This window comes from Haliaeetus leucocephalus, unplaced genomic scaffold (genome assembly GCF_000737465.1).
Source record: "Haliaeetus leucocephalus isolate CR32 unplaced genomic scaffold, Haliaeetus_leucocephalus-4.0 Scaffold964, whole genome shotgun sequence".
Taxonomy (NCBI): Eukaryota; Metazoa; Chordata; class Aves; order Accipitriformes; family Accipitridae; genus Haliaeetus; species Haliaeetus leucocephalus.
The window spans coordinates 1,263,700-1,277,677 of NW_010973400.1; positions in this window are offsets into that span (position 1 = coordinate 1,263,700).

The window sequence follows — 13,978 nt, forward strand, 5'->3', positions numbered from 1 at the left end:
AATGACGTGGACACAACTGCCATTCTGCCAATCACTTGAACTTCTAACATGGTTTTTCACTTTTGATTTCTTAAACCAAACTGTCCCTAATTTTCTCACATTTGCTCTGCATGCGATACTAATCTTTACCCACCTATCCACACAGCCAAAGCTCTGGTCCTGCTTGCTGAGCATCATGCTTACTGAGTACACAACAAAAGTAGCCTTGCTCTGCTATGAAATGCTGCTGTGTATAGCAATTCCCTACCCTTTGATCATGCACTGCTGTTTACAGTTCGCTTGTGACTCCTCTTCACTACCAAATTTATGTTATTTGTTTTGTGTTCATAACCTAATCCCACTTTATCTCTCCTTCAGAAACAAGAGATTGTCTCCTGCTTCTAATCAGCTACTGATAATACCCTCCATCACCCACTTGATTCATTCTCAAGCAGTTACTTTCATGTTGTTCACACTTGGAAGAAACACTCCAAAGGAACATCATTGCTTTCCTTCAAGTCCCTTCTCCAAATCTGTCTTTTGACATTATGCTTATAAAAATACTTTGTGTAAATAAGCTGTAATCATTCGAGGATTGTTGCTTATCGGTATTATTTCCTTTTCTTCCTATGCTGTTGTTTATCTTCTTGCTGTTTCTTGTCTCCTGCGTATGCTACATGTGTTTTTATGCAGCATACTTTTGGCTGGTGTTCATAGAGCACTTCATAAATTGAGGTCAGTCTTCTAGTTTCTGGGTCCTACTGTAATATGAACATAATTGCAGTAATAATAACAACCTAAGGTTCCTCATAATTTTTATAGTTTTGCTTTTAATGTATGCACAGATCTGTACTATCTGCTCCATTTTTATAGCAGTTGAGTGACTAGAATGTGGCATTTGCTTTTCCTCACAACGCTGTTGTTATCATGACTAATATACAGTAAACTGAAACATAAAGAGATGAGGGATAACATTCAGAGCATCTGTTTTCCAACCTAGGACAGTACGTACGTGGAATGTAAGCATCGAGGTTTAAGAAGAGTGATTTCATCAATCAATATTGCAGGACATAAAGTTGTGTCACCATATTTGTTTTGGACCACAAAAATCTATAGATGCCCACACACTCACATCCTAGGCTGAAGAACTAGGTGCTAAGCACCGCCATGACCCAGAATTCATTGAGAGAGACTTTAAGTACCTTAAGTACGTTAACTGTACTTCCATCCCTGGAGTTGCCCAATCTGTTTGCTGTACTTTTACTTTCATTAATGCAAACCAATAATGCTTCGAAAAGCAGATAATGCAATGACTGTATTTGTTTCCACACCACAACACTGGCCAAGGAGGAGCTGTTGTGATGGACAAGACCTGTAGCACTGCATAATAATCCAGGAGCTATCATCTCATCATAAGGATGCACAAACCTAAATACCCTACTTCCCAGAAGTACACTCCTGAGCTATTGAGGTAGTTCAGGGAAACAGAAGATGAAGAGAGGCTTGCAGGTGGGCAGCCCTACATCTGGGAGCACAAAATCCTGGGGATAAGAAAATAACTCTATCTCCAAATTGAGAAAGCACCATTCTTCTTGGATGGGAAGAAGGAACGCTTAAAATACACTCACGAAACTATGACCTCTATTTGAATGAACTCAGGAAAAAATGTAATATGTAGACACAAATTTGAAGGTTTATTAACTTCCAAGAATCATGAACTAAAGTCTTTGTCTCATTTTATATTCCTTTTCCCCTCAAGTTTCACTGTGATGCCTCTGAAGTGAAAAGCTGTATTTCTGTAAACAATATTGGGGTTGTGGCTGTTATCATTTCACACAAGACCCCTCTTGCAGAAAGAGCTTTGGAGAATATTGGACTATTTTTTTAAGCACCTTTGACAGTCTGCTGTGCTGAGTCGAAAGATTTCAAGGTACATTAACTTTAACAAAAGAGTGTCCGTGCCATAAGCCCCCATTTCGTTTCAAAATAACGATAACTGTTTTAAAAACATATATATAACTTAACCCAACTCCTTTATTTATTATTATTATTTATTTAGAAGGTCCCTCAAGCAAATCCAGATAGAGGCTGATAGGATGGGATTTGCAGGAACAGGGAGACTTTCAATTTTGCTTTGAATTCAACATAATTGAGACTGTGGCATTTGAAAATGTGCAGTCTGCAGATTAGATCATGTAGTTTCCCACCCATTACTGACTCTCCTCCTCACAGTGCATGATGTGCTCTGCCTCATACACACATTCTATTTCATTCTGCAGATAATCAAGGGCAAACTTTAGAACCTCAGGAAAAGGCTTTTTCACAGCACACGAATTGCATCTTTAGTCTTTGCATGCCAGAGGATTCTTCAATTTGTTCCATGGAGACCTGTTTTCTATGTTATTCTGACATTCTTCTAAGTATGTTTTCTCCTTTGGAAGAAGAAATTTCTATTGCTGTGCTCTGAGTCCATTACTCTGTTAACTCCGCAAAATAGTTAAGCTGGGTATGCTTAAAAACAGAAGAAAAAAAATCAATACTTTGTGATCTTTCACTAAATTGATGTGTTTTTATTTATTAGTAATAATAACTTCTTACCTCTTTAAACTTTACTGAAACACAAGTTTTGTTCCCCCTTGCTCTGAATTTCATACAAATTTATGACTTTGTGTACTGTTATTGACTTCCTGGGGCTTCACATATGTGCGGTAGTTAAGCTTCAGTAGTCTGCTGTTATATCACAACAGTTTTCAGCTTTTTAAATTGAACAAGTGTACTTGAGTCTATGTCCAGAAGGTTCCAAGAAGGACTTGAAAATTATGACATTTTAGAAGAATAAAAAAAAAATCTCGTATGAACTCTTTTCTCTAGCATTTTTCTATCTTCAGTCTCTGCTCCATATCATTGGATCATAAGACATCATTTCAATTTTCCTGGAAATTGAGCAGACACTTACAGCAATGTAAAGTGAGTGTAAAATTCCCCCAAATCAAAATAGCAGTTTTATACTCATTTTGCCTGGTTGAGCAAATATGATCACAGTTGTCTGATAGCCCACACAACCGCCCAGCATTCCTGCTCACATCAGCATCACTCTCTACCTTATGATGAGCATGGAGTTTAAGTAGCTTGTGGCTATATCTATATCATAAACAAAACATGCAAGTACTTATTTTCTGGTCCTGAGGCTAAATGGCCAGGTCTGTATACATTCAAACTTTCTAAAACAAAGTGGATACATCCAAACCACTTACTGAGAATTATCCTTTGGCTGTGATAACTCCTGAACCATGCCTGGAAATTTTGGGGAAGGTGCTAGTTGGCCAGATACCGTACTAAAAATTTAACTCTAGAGAGAACCAGATCCAAAGCTCTGGGATGTTTTCTGGTATTTTTAACTAGTAAACTGAGTTTTGGTACTGCTAACTCTGTTACTAAGATCATCTTTTTTTCATCAAAAAAGGATCTCCACTAAGCCTCAGCTACTTCTCAGTCTTTGGTTTCTTACCTTACCTTTCACTATTTTGATCTTCTGTACAGTTGCTGCGGTCTCTTGGTCTTTTGTTTGTGTCTTTTGCTTTGTAGTTTCCTGACTTAATTTCTGCTGCAGCCTAATTGATCAGAAAAGCCCAGTGTTACATACACCATGTGTTTAGCTAGTGGGTTATCTTAGGATATTCCTCTCAGGCTTTAAAAGTGCTTTTTTTAAGGTGTTCTACAAGCAAAAATGTTTCCTTCCATGATCTATTTTATTTGTGCAGTTTAGTCCTCTCCCTAAATATTGACCCATGAATTGTCTTCTCTTGTCCATTTGAGGTTTTCTGTGTACATTTCTCTATTAAAGAATGAATAGAAACAGCAATAACCAACTAATGTCTCCTAAATTGCAAATTCTGAATTTGTTTCACCCTATCAGAAAAGAATCACAAAAGAGTTAAATAGCAAAATCAGGTGAAATATTTGATGACTGTGCTGGGATTATTTGTAACCTAAATTGATCCTCCACCAGCTGTCTCCTGCCAGAAAGACACCCACGAATATTCACAGAGAAGAGTTCTCCTGCAGAGGTGGTACTTTGCAATACTAGCCTTGTAAATAGGGATGAAAACCTAGCATTTATATACTTTTTTTTTTCCCTATGGCCCTCTTAACTCACAAACTCTAATGCAGGCTATATTCTTTGTTCATATTAAAGCTCATATCTTCATAAACAGATGCTCAGAAGCTCACATTTTCTAGTGGCTTACATTTACTTTAAGGTTTATTTAAACTGCCTAGTTCAAAAGAATGTACATAACCATGTTCAAAGCAGGTTAGCAAAGTTAGCCATACAGCTTTGGTGTATGACTACACACAGGTGTATGACTAAATCTTCTTGAGACACAGCTCTAAAACCAAGATGTGGAATTTAATCGCAGTAGGTCAGATAAGGTTTGGGACTAAAATGGAAAAATATCCTCCATCTAGATTCAAATTTGCTGACACAGTGACAGCAAACCTTTGTCGGGTCACATACTATTACATCCCAATTAAATTTCCTCTTTTTTTCCCCCTTTTTTTACTCTTCCCTAAAGTCTCTTAATGCCTCTTCTTAAATAGTTAGATGACAACTGTCATCCAGCAGCAACGATGGCAGCAGGTCCTACATTTGTAATGGAAACTTTTATTTATGTGCCCTTGACAATAGCAATGGATGTCATTTCTATCATAAGTACCACAGGCTGTAAACATATCATATGAATCATATGTGCCATTACTGCTGTAAACAGAAACTAAAATCCAAAACTAATGCCAGTGAGTCAGTACTGGGCAATGAATGCTTGCTCAGAACCATGAAACCGATTTTTTTTCAGGGATCTTTTCTCTAAATAACAACCTGATGTACAAAGTGCTGATTTTGGGGGTGTTCAAAGAACAGATCCACATCTGAAGGCTGGTGGTTCAGACTTGTCTCTAATTAAGAAGTGTCCTGAAGTGAACAAAGGGCCACACAGTAGGAAATATATGCTTGCAGACACCAATTCACACCTGTTAATGATTAGTTTGCAGACACTACCAGATGTGCTATTTATCTGATGATCAGAGTAATTGAAATGAATTGCTCTGAATCAGTCATGTGAAATTGTCCCAGTTAAGTAGATGTGCTGTTTCTCCTCTGTTTTCTTATGGAAGAGATAGAGCTGATCATTTTCTTTAACACTGTCCTTTACTCTTTACATAGTGCTCCCACAAAGAGTATGGCTACATGCCATACCTTCCTCCAAAACCCACACCCAGTCAGTATAGCTGTACAGAAAGTTTTTTTAAGTCTGGCCATAGATAAGAGTTCACAAAGGCATGGGTTAGTGGTAAAAACAGGTCACAATTTTTATGACACATCTAAAAATCTGCAGTTCAATGCTTACAAGGTCAAAAAGTGAAACCCTACACATGGAGGGTTGCAAACCGTTAGAACTCACTGCCAAAGGAATGCAGTGGTAGTAGACAGTATCAGCATACCCCCCAAACGAACAAGTGAAGAAACAGCTTCATGTGAGTACAAAGGGAGAGTACAAAGGGAATGGATGCAGAGAGCAGCCAGGTTGATGCGCTTTCCCTCTTTTTGCCACTGTTGGAGGCAGGGGCACAGCACTGATCTGACCCAGAAGGGTTTCTCTGTTTCCATGTTGTTTTCATGGCATGGCACTTCCTTTCTAAAAGACCTAAAACCAGCTATAGTATCTAAACCTATTTGACTACTGAGACACAGTCTGTGAAAGGACAAATAAACAAAAAGGAGGAAGGCCATTTTGATTTTTCTGTTGTCTACACTTACAAGACAGACCAATCACAAATTCAGCATGCGTTTCATGCTGTAAAGTCCATAAGTAGAACAGAGGATCAGATAGGCTGAAGTGTATGTATTATCTAGGCAAACATAAAAAGGATGTCATTAAACATAGTATAGGCACAGTGGCATGGGTTTAAATTCTTTGCTGTAATACAAAGTTTATTTTTCTACATTGCTCCAGGTCTGGTGGTGCCTTTGATTTAGACTGTCATCATTTTTCTAGCTTTTTGCAATTTGATATTTTTTCTATTATCCAGGTAATCTTTCATAGTTTGTTTGTGGCAGATTTAGGTTTCTTTATATCTCCAGCACAGCCTAAAGAGTACTGGTCCTGATTTGCCAAGAAAAAAAAAAAGAAAAAAACCCATGGAAAATCTAATCGGAGAGATCAGAGAACTGACGCTAAGAATGGACCAGAAACTGAGGCATTAAAAGCCTTTCAAACTATGGTTTCCTGTAGATTTACTCAGGGACTTTGTGCACATTGAAAGTTCTAGCTGCAGTCTTGATAGTAATAACTTCTAGTTCAGTTTTCTGCAACCTCTTGCCAGAAATACTTGTCTGGTTCTATTTCTAGACTTACAACCCCATGTCTGCAATTGAATTTCCCTCAGGCTTGTGACCCCATGTCTTACATGAGGTCACAACACTTCATTTGGGAGGGTCACTGTTCCTATCTGAACAAGAACAAAGAAAGTTTGCTCTCAATTTTGGTGTATTTTTCCCCAGAATACTGCACCTCCAGCACTATTTATGTTACTTAATGATCTCCGTTGTACTACTGGGAAGCTGAAGCTCATGTGACCTGTTTAAGCTGTTATGCAGCAAGAGTGTAAGAGTTGGAAGAAGAGCAGAAATCTTGTAGCTCCCTGTGCAGTGTGCTGTCCACTGGACCATGAGCAGTATTTGGCAGATATAACTAACAGCGTTCAGCTTTCTGTTGTTGAAGGCTTATTAAAAATTCTAATGATTTGTGTTTTTGTCCCAGGTTATTTATCTTATTTTTTTCTCTCTCTCTCTGAATGCTGGAAGGAGGTAGTCAGCATCATTACACCCCAGACAATTGAGTTGATTGCTTTTTTCATAACAGTGTTTGAGAACAGAGTTGTGCAATTTTCAGTAGGCGACAGAATAGACAGAAGAAAAAGCGAGTACTTTAAATAGAATTACTACAATGCTGCTTGCAAAATGTTCTTCATTAACCCTTAATAAACAGCTCATGCTCAGCTATTGGCATAAATTTATTCAAGTTAGCAGTTTTCCATCCCTAGGCTTTGCCACATGGATGCTCCTGTCCTCCCCCATTCTGTGTTTCCCTTTCTTAACTAGACTATGGTGAGTTGTTCCTTGAGCTGTGCCTGTTTCTTATTTCTCACTGATGCCTTTCTTTTTGCCTTCACTCACAAGTACGTTCTTTGTTTTCTATACATTTCCTTCTCTTCCATCTCCCATTTTTCTTTTTGTAGCATATGCCATATATCCTATTCACAGGAGTATTAAAACTATTGATAAGCCTTAAAAAGATATGTTTTTAAAACAGTCCACTGTCTTTTGCTGAGGTAGGATAGATACTCCAGTATCTCTCACAAACTTGCCTTCTAAATCCACCAGTTATATAGCTTCCACAACCATCTTAGTTCACCCACTGCCTAATTAGTGTTGCCTTCAAAGAAATTTTCTTAATGTCAGATTCAATCTCCCGTGTTGCCACTGAAATCCGTCACTTCCTAATATCTCAGCAGGCAATAGAAACTACATAAATATATTTGCAAACAAAACAAGCTAGGAACCTCTCTCTGTCCCCAAGACCAATGGGTGCTGCATGGATTACACCCACATGGCCAGAACTCTCTTACTTCCCAAAATGAACTCCTCCAAATAAGCCGTTGGAAACGGTCCACGGTTCATGCCCACAACCAAACTGTGTCCACAATGACACAGGGACTTGAGGTGGGCCCCAGTCAAAACTACGCCATGCACCAGGCTAAGAACTGAACGCTGTGGACTGCCAAGTGCCAGTGCTCAGCTTGTGTCCTGGTCCTGTTTAGTTTACCTATAGAGGTGTGCCAGGAAAGAGCATGTTCTTGGGGAGCCACGAGAGCAGACCTGCTCCGGGAAGCAGGCAGAGCTGGGAGCTGAGGACTACCGCAGCAGAGGCAGCGTCCTCACTGCCTGGGCACGGTCTCACAGCACCTGAGCAAGGCTGGATTGGTGACAGTGACAGGATCCAGGGCCAGGGCCCATGCCAGGGCATAGGAGCAGGAGCAACGGGAAGCCTGCAGACACAGCTAGCTCTGAATCAAAATTACCCTAGCACATAAGTAAGCGTGGTGCAGGGAATTCACGCCTTTTACTTCTTGCCCCAGGTATGGGAAGTGAGAGAAGCGTGAAGACCACAAAGTGGTAGATGTTGCACTGTTTCCCGTGTGCATATTTATTTGGTATTTTTTTTGCCTTACATCCTGACCGGCCAGACTTGTGGTTTCAGTAAGTTACCTGTTATTCTCGCCAAAGCACACATCCTCTATTTGCACTGCTTCTTAACTGAAAGCAGGGCTCAGCTGACTCCTTTAGGGGAGCCACTGTTCACTTTCCCATAAAATAAAATCTCCTATGGCTGTCTAGGGATTTTAACCAATCTGCGGTGTGTGACGATGACACTTTCTCTTCCTTTACCAACAATTTTCCCCAGATTTTCAAATCACTGCCATTATTTCAAGCAGCATATAAATGCAAATAATAATAAACCCTACATATAATTTTCTGCTTGAGTTTCATCCACCTTCTTGGGCTGGAATCAAACCTTCTATGGACATCTTCTTGCTTTGAGAGTCTGTTCATATTTATTTTCCACTCCTACGCAACACTTGTTGTATGTCTTTGTGAAGTTTCCCTAGTTTATAACCCACCCCCCCACCCCCTTCAAACCCTTAACATCTTTCTTCTGTGCCTGGTAATTTTCCATTCTCCAAATACTAGTTCCCTACAAAAAGTTAAAAGATAATTGGTTGTCTTTTCCTTCAAAAATCTCAGTACTATAATTACTGTCCAGTAAGTGTAACTTAACTTGTCACTAAGCTCAATCTTTTGCCATTGTATCAAGTTCATCAGAAAAAGATAAGATGCTATAAGCAGACTGTGTGCTCAGTCTGGAAGAAGCTTCAAAAATGTCACAATTTTATTAGTTCATGTCATGACTAGAATTTGTAATTCATCAGAAAATTTCCTAAATATTCACCAGAGAGTGGGTAACTTCATACTATTTTAGTAATTCATTAGTGTTACGGACTTCCATTGCAGTTCATCCTAGAAATCACCCAAATCGGCTCAGCACCGAAGCTGGCTCCAAGGCTCAGACACCCCGACCTTCTCTTCCACTTACGAGAAGGGCAGAGATCAGGCCCTGTGTCCCACATTATTCTCTCAGGACTCCTCATTACTTTGTGTTATACTCATTACTGTCATTACTGGCTATTTTCCCACTCTCTAGCTACTTAAAATTATCTCTAAATAACCCTTCTTTCAAAATATGCCAAATCCAAGTGCATGAAAGTGTAAGAGTGATTTAAAATCACGATTTTTTGACTAGAAGCATGGGAGGCCATATATGACAAGAGACAGTACAATCGAAATCAAGCTCTGTTTAGATTACTTCTCTTCCGATCTAAATGCAATGTATTCGTATGTGCTTGTTTTGGGTTTGTGTGGCGGGGTTTTGGTAGTGGGGGAGAGGCTGCAGGGCCGGCTCCTGTGAGAAGCTGCCAGAAGCTTCCCCGGCTCCAAGTCGGCCCTGCTGCTGGCCCAGGCCGAGCCCGTCAGCGATGGCGGTAGCGCCTCTGGGAGAACAGAGTTCAGAAGGGGAAAAAACCTGCAGTGAGTGAGGGGATCGGAATGGGAGAGGAACCCCTGTGCAGACACCGAGGTCAGTGAGGAAAGAGGGGAAGAGGGGCTGCCCCCACAGCCCGTGGTGAGACCAGGTGGCAGGCTGTCCCCCCCCAGCCCACGGAGGGGAGCGGGGGAGCAGATGCCCACCTGCAGCCCGGGGAGAGAGGAGCCCACGCCGGAGCAGGGGAGTGGATGCCCCCCAAGATGGCCGCCGCTCTGTGGGGAAGCCCGTGCTGGAGCAGTCTGGGACTGAAGGACTGCAGCCTGTGGGAAGGACCCCATGACAGAGAAGTTCATGGAGGACTGCAGCCCCTGGGAAGGACCCCACGGTGGGGCAGGGGACGAGTGAGGAGTCCTCCCCCTGAGGAGGAAGGAGCGGCAGAGACAACGTGTGAGGAACTGACCCCAACCCTCATTCCCCGTCCCCCTGCGCTGCCGGGGAGAGGAGGGAGAGAAAACTGGGAGTAAAGCTGAGCCCGGGAAGAAGGGAGGGGTGTGGGGAAGCTGGTTTTAAGATTTAGTTTTATTTCTCATTATCCTACTCTGATTCGATTGGTAATAAATTAAATTGATTTTGTTTTTCCCCAAGTTGAGTCTGTCTTTTGCCCGTGACCACAAGTGGTGAGTGATCCCTCCCTGTCCTTGTCTCGACCCACGAGCGTTGCTTTCTATTTTCTCCTCCTCATCCCACCAGGCCCTGCAGGGGAGGAGTGAGCGAGCGGCTTCATGGTGCTTTGTTACCGGCTGACAACAGTGCTGCTAGATTGCGATAAAGCTCATCTACACAGCACAGAGGTCTTCAGAGAGATGATGACAGGAGGGGGAGCACAAATAGTGCACTGCCAGTCTACCTCCAGGCCCATCACAGGGGCCATGAGCCCACCAAAGGCCTATCTGCACAAGCCCAGAGGAGCACAGTGGTACGATGGCAGGCAGAGACCCAAACGACAGACTCCCGAGGAAGGACCACCCTGTACGGACTCCTCCTAGGGTTGTCCTAGCAGACCCATCAGCCCCAGTGTCCAGGCATGAAACCCATCACCACAGGTCATTGGGAGCAGCTCTCCAGATCATCTTTTGGACTATGGGGGTTGCTGTCTAGGGGTGAGACATATTTACAGGATGCAGGAAAAAGCAGTTCTGGATCATATTTATTATGGGATGTTTAGGGGAGGAACTAAAGGAAAAACAAGGAAGGGGTTTATGTGATTTTGGGAGGAACAAAGGTGGGAAAATAGAGGGGTAGGGGAACAAAAAGGGTCTGGCACATGTAAATAGTTTGCTGGTCAGTGCACTTGTCTGGCCATGCCCTGCATCTGATGAGAGCAGCCTGTCCTGTCTTTTTTATTACATTCTCTTCAAACTCTTCGAGTGAGGACTCCATGTTGTGTGTACACATGTGTGTACGGGAGTCTCATTGCAGCAGCTGGAGTCAGACCACAAGTTGGACATCCTGTGTGTCTGTGGTGCCAGCAAGTGGAAGGAGCACAAGTGTGTAAGCAGTAGTAAAGATCAAGCTTGACTAGCCAGTGAGTAGGTGAAGTGGCCTGGGAGCCTAGGGGGCTGAGTAGGTCTCTAAGGGACAGCTCTGGGTGTGAGAGTGCCTGTGTACCTCTACGGGTGAGAACACAGAGGTGTCACCTATGGCACCTGGGAAGTCCTGGGTAGCTCTGTGTGTGTGACACTGTATCAGCAACTGAAGAGGGACTCTGGCCTTGGAGTCTTGTATGTCCAGGTGCCAGCAACTGGGAAGACTGGCATCCAGAGGTCAGCTACTGGACAGACTGAATGTCTAAGTCCAGCTGCTGGAGGGATCCTGCATACATATTGTACATAGGTATATGTATATATTTTCACTAGTGGACTTCCATCCTGCCCAGCCAGAGAGGGGAGCAGGATGAGGCTGTTGGTGTTGTCTCTGTTTGCATGGGTGCTCTGAGTGTGTGTCTGTAATCTGTGTGGCTGACCATGTGTGTATGTGTTTATGTGTATATGTATATAGAGGAAGTGGCCTCAAGTTGCACCAAGGGAGGTTTAGATTGGATATTAGGAAAACTTTCTTCATTGAAAGGGTTGTCAAGCATTGGAATAGGCTGTCCAGGGAAGTGGTGGAGTCACCATCCCTGGAGGTATTTAAAAGACGTGTAGATGTAACACTTAGGGACGTGGTTTAGTGGTGGACTTGGCAGCGCTAGGTTAACGGTTGTACTCTATCTTAAAGGTCTTTTCTAACTTAAATGATTCTATGATTCTATGATTCTTTATGTGTATATATGTATATACGTATGTGCATGTATACATTTGTGTGTATATATATATATGTAGTGTATATACAAGCTTTGTGTGCATGTGCCCTGCTGGGAATACATCTTCACTCTCACTTCTGGTTGTACCTGGGAACAGGGAGCAGCAGCAGCCTCACCTGTCTCGGGCAGTTGGATATGGCATGATATATTTTCCTTTAACACAAACTTATGCAGATATATATGTATCATTTATATATATATATATGTATATACTGATACTTTTTGTCTGTGCAGGAATGTGAGTTTTGGAGAGGCAAATGGCTCATACAGAATCAATTGTCCCTGGAATGAACAGATAATGGTTGTGTTGAGTGATGTCTGCATGCCAGATGAGGTTGAGGGGCTGAGGGTTAGGATCATGGTTATATCCCAGGCTCATAACCTCTTGTTTGTACCATTATGTTAGTCTCTTACAATAGTAACAGAAAGAGTTGAACAAGGAAGCAAACTTCATCTAATCCTTGCTTTTTCATAACATTTTAGGGTCTACTTTTTTCCTTTTACTAGCCATGTTGTGCTTTTTGCCATCTTTCTGCAACCACAAGAGCTGGAGCATATGCAGATTTTAATGTAGACTGAGCTTCTCCCATAATCTCATAACTCCAGGAGGATTTAACATAATTCTCAGTGATTATTTCCAGTGCCTGTCTTTGCAGGTGGTCATTGATTTCCTGAGCTTCAGCAGAGTGAAATTGATGTCTAGCCTACACTAGTAAAAGGTTTACTGGAATAGATACGTCTCTCAGTACAGCTAATACCGGCAAGCACTCTATTATGGATGCAGTTCTATTGTGGAGGAGAAAAGTAAAAGGTTTTCATCCAGTTTTTTTCTTGGGAACTGCAATACTGCTAGGCTTTTTGCTAGCATTGTGATGTTATTCAAAATTTTACCCCCTAAATAATACCCAAAAGTTTTAGTTATAAATCCAGCTTGATTTTTCTCAGTCTCTCTGTTCCCCATATGGAGCTGGAAAACAGCAATGAGAGCTGACAAGTCAGCTTTAAATCTGCAGAAAGAAAGGCAGAAATGTTCTTTGCTTCCAGTCGGAGAAGACAAGCAGAACAGTGATTTACCCTTGGCCTGAGTGTGGAAAGCTTTCTCCAAATGCATGCCACCAGGCTTCTGGATTTTAAAGAGAAATTTATGGCTTGTGTACCTTGGGAAGTTGGGCAGATCTCTCAAGTGTCTTTTTTTTCTCAGTGAGACAGCACCGTGACAGGTAACATGACAAGGGCACAGTGGGTGATGTGAGACAGGAGGAACTACTGCTCAAGACTGCATCTGAGAAGCTGAGCCCCTTGGAGGAGGGGATCCTGTCATCTGGCACAAGGGCCAGCAGCAGCACAGCACTGTGACCTCTCCAGATCCATGTTTCTACACAGAAAGCATCAAGAAGAGAACTGCACAACCTCAGGAACCTTGGCATGTTTTATCAGTGTACAGCATGCTAAAGTGTAAATTTAAAGTGCAGTAACTATTTCTGCCACGCTCCCTGTGTGGACATTGGTAGAAAGAAGTGTCATCATGATGAAGACAGGAGCTCTAGCTAAGCAGGGTAGTTCGTATTTGGTTGATTATTGATCCTAACCCTTGACGTGCATTTTCCTGTGGTAGCTTCTGACTTGTTCTGGACACAAATGACTGGTATAGGTAAGCCTGGTCATAATGTTATATGTAATTTATTCCACTATGGTTTGAATTAAGTACTGTTATAGGTCTTAGGAGATGTGAAAATGGCAAACACATAAGGTTTATCCTTACATAAGCATTCAGAGCAAAACCATCCTCGGAAATAATTAAGAATGCTATGCAGAAACCACACTGGGAGAGTTATTAAGGGTATTGTGTGGATTAAATGCCTCTTCTTTGTCTGAGCTGTTCGATCTTTCTGTAGTGCAAAACAGCTACACAACAGGATAGTTAATGATTTGGGTCTACATAAAATCTCGGGCTCATAGCTCATTGAGTTTGTGGCGA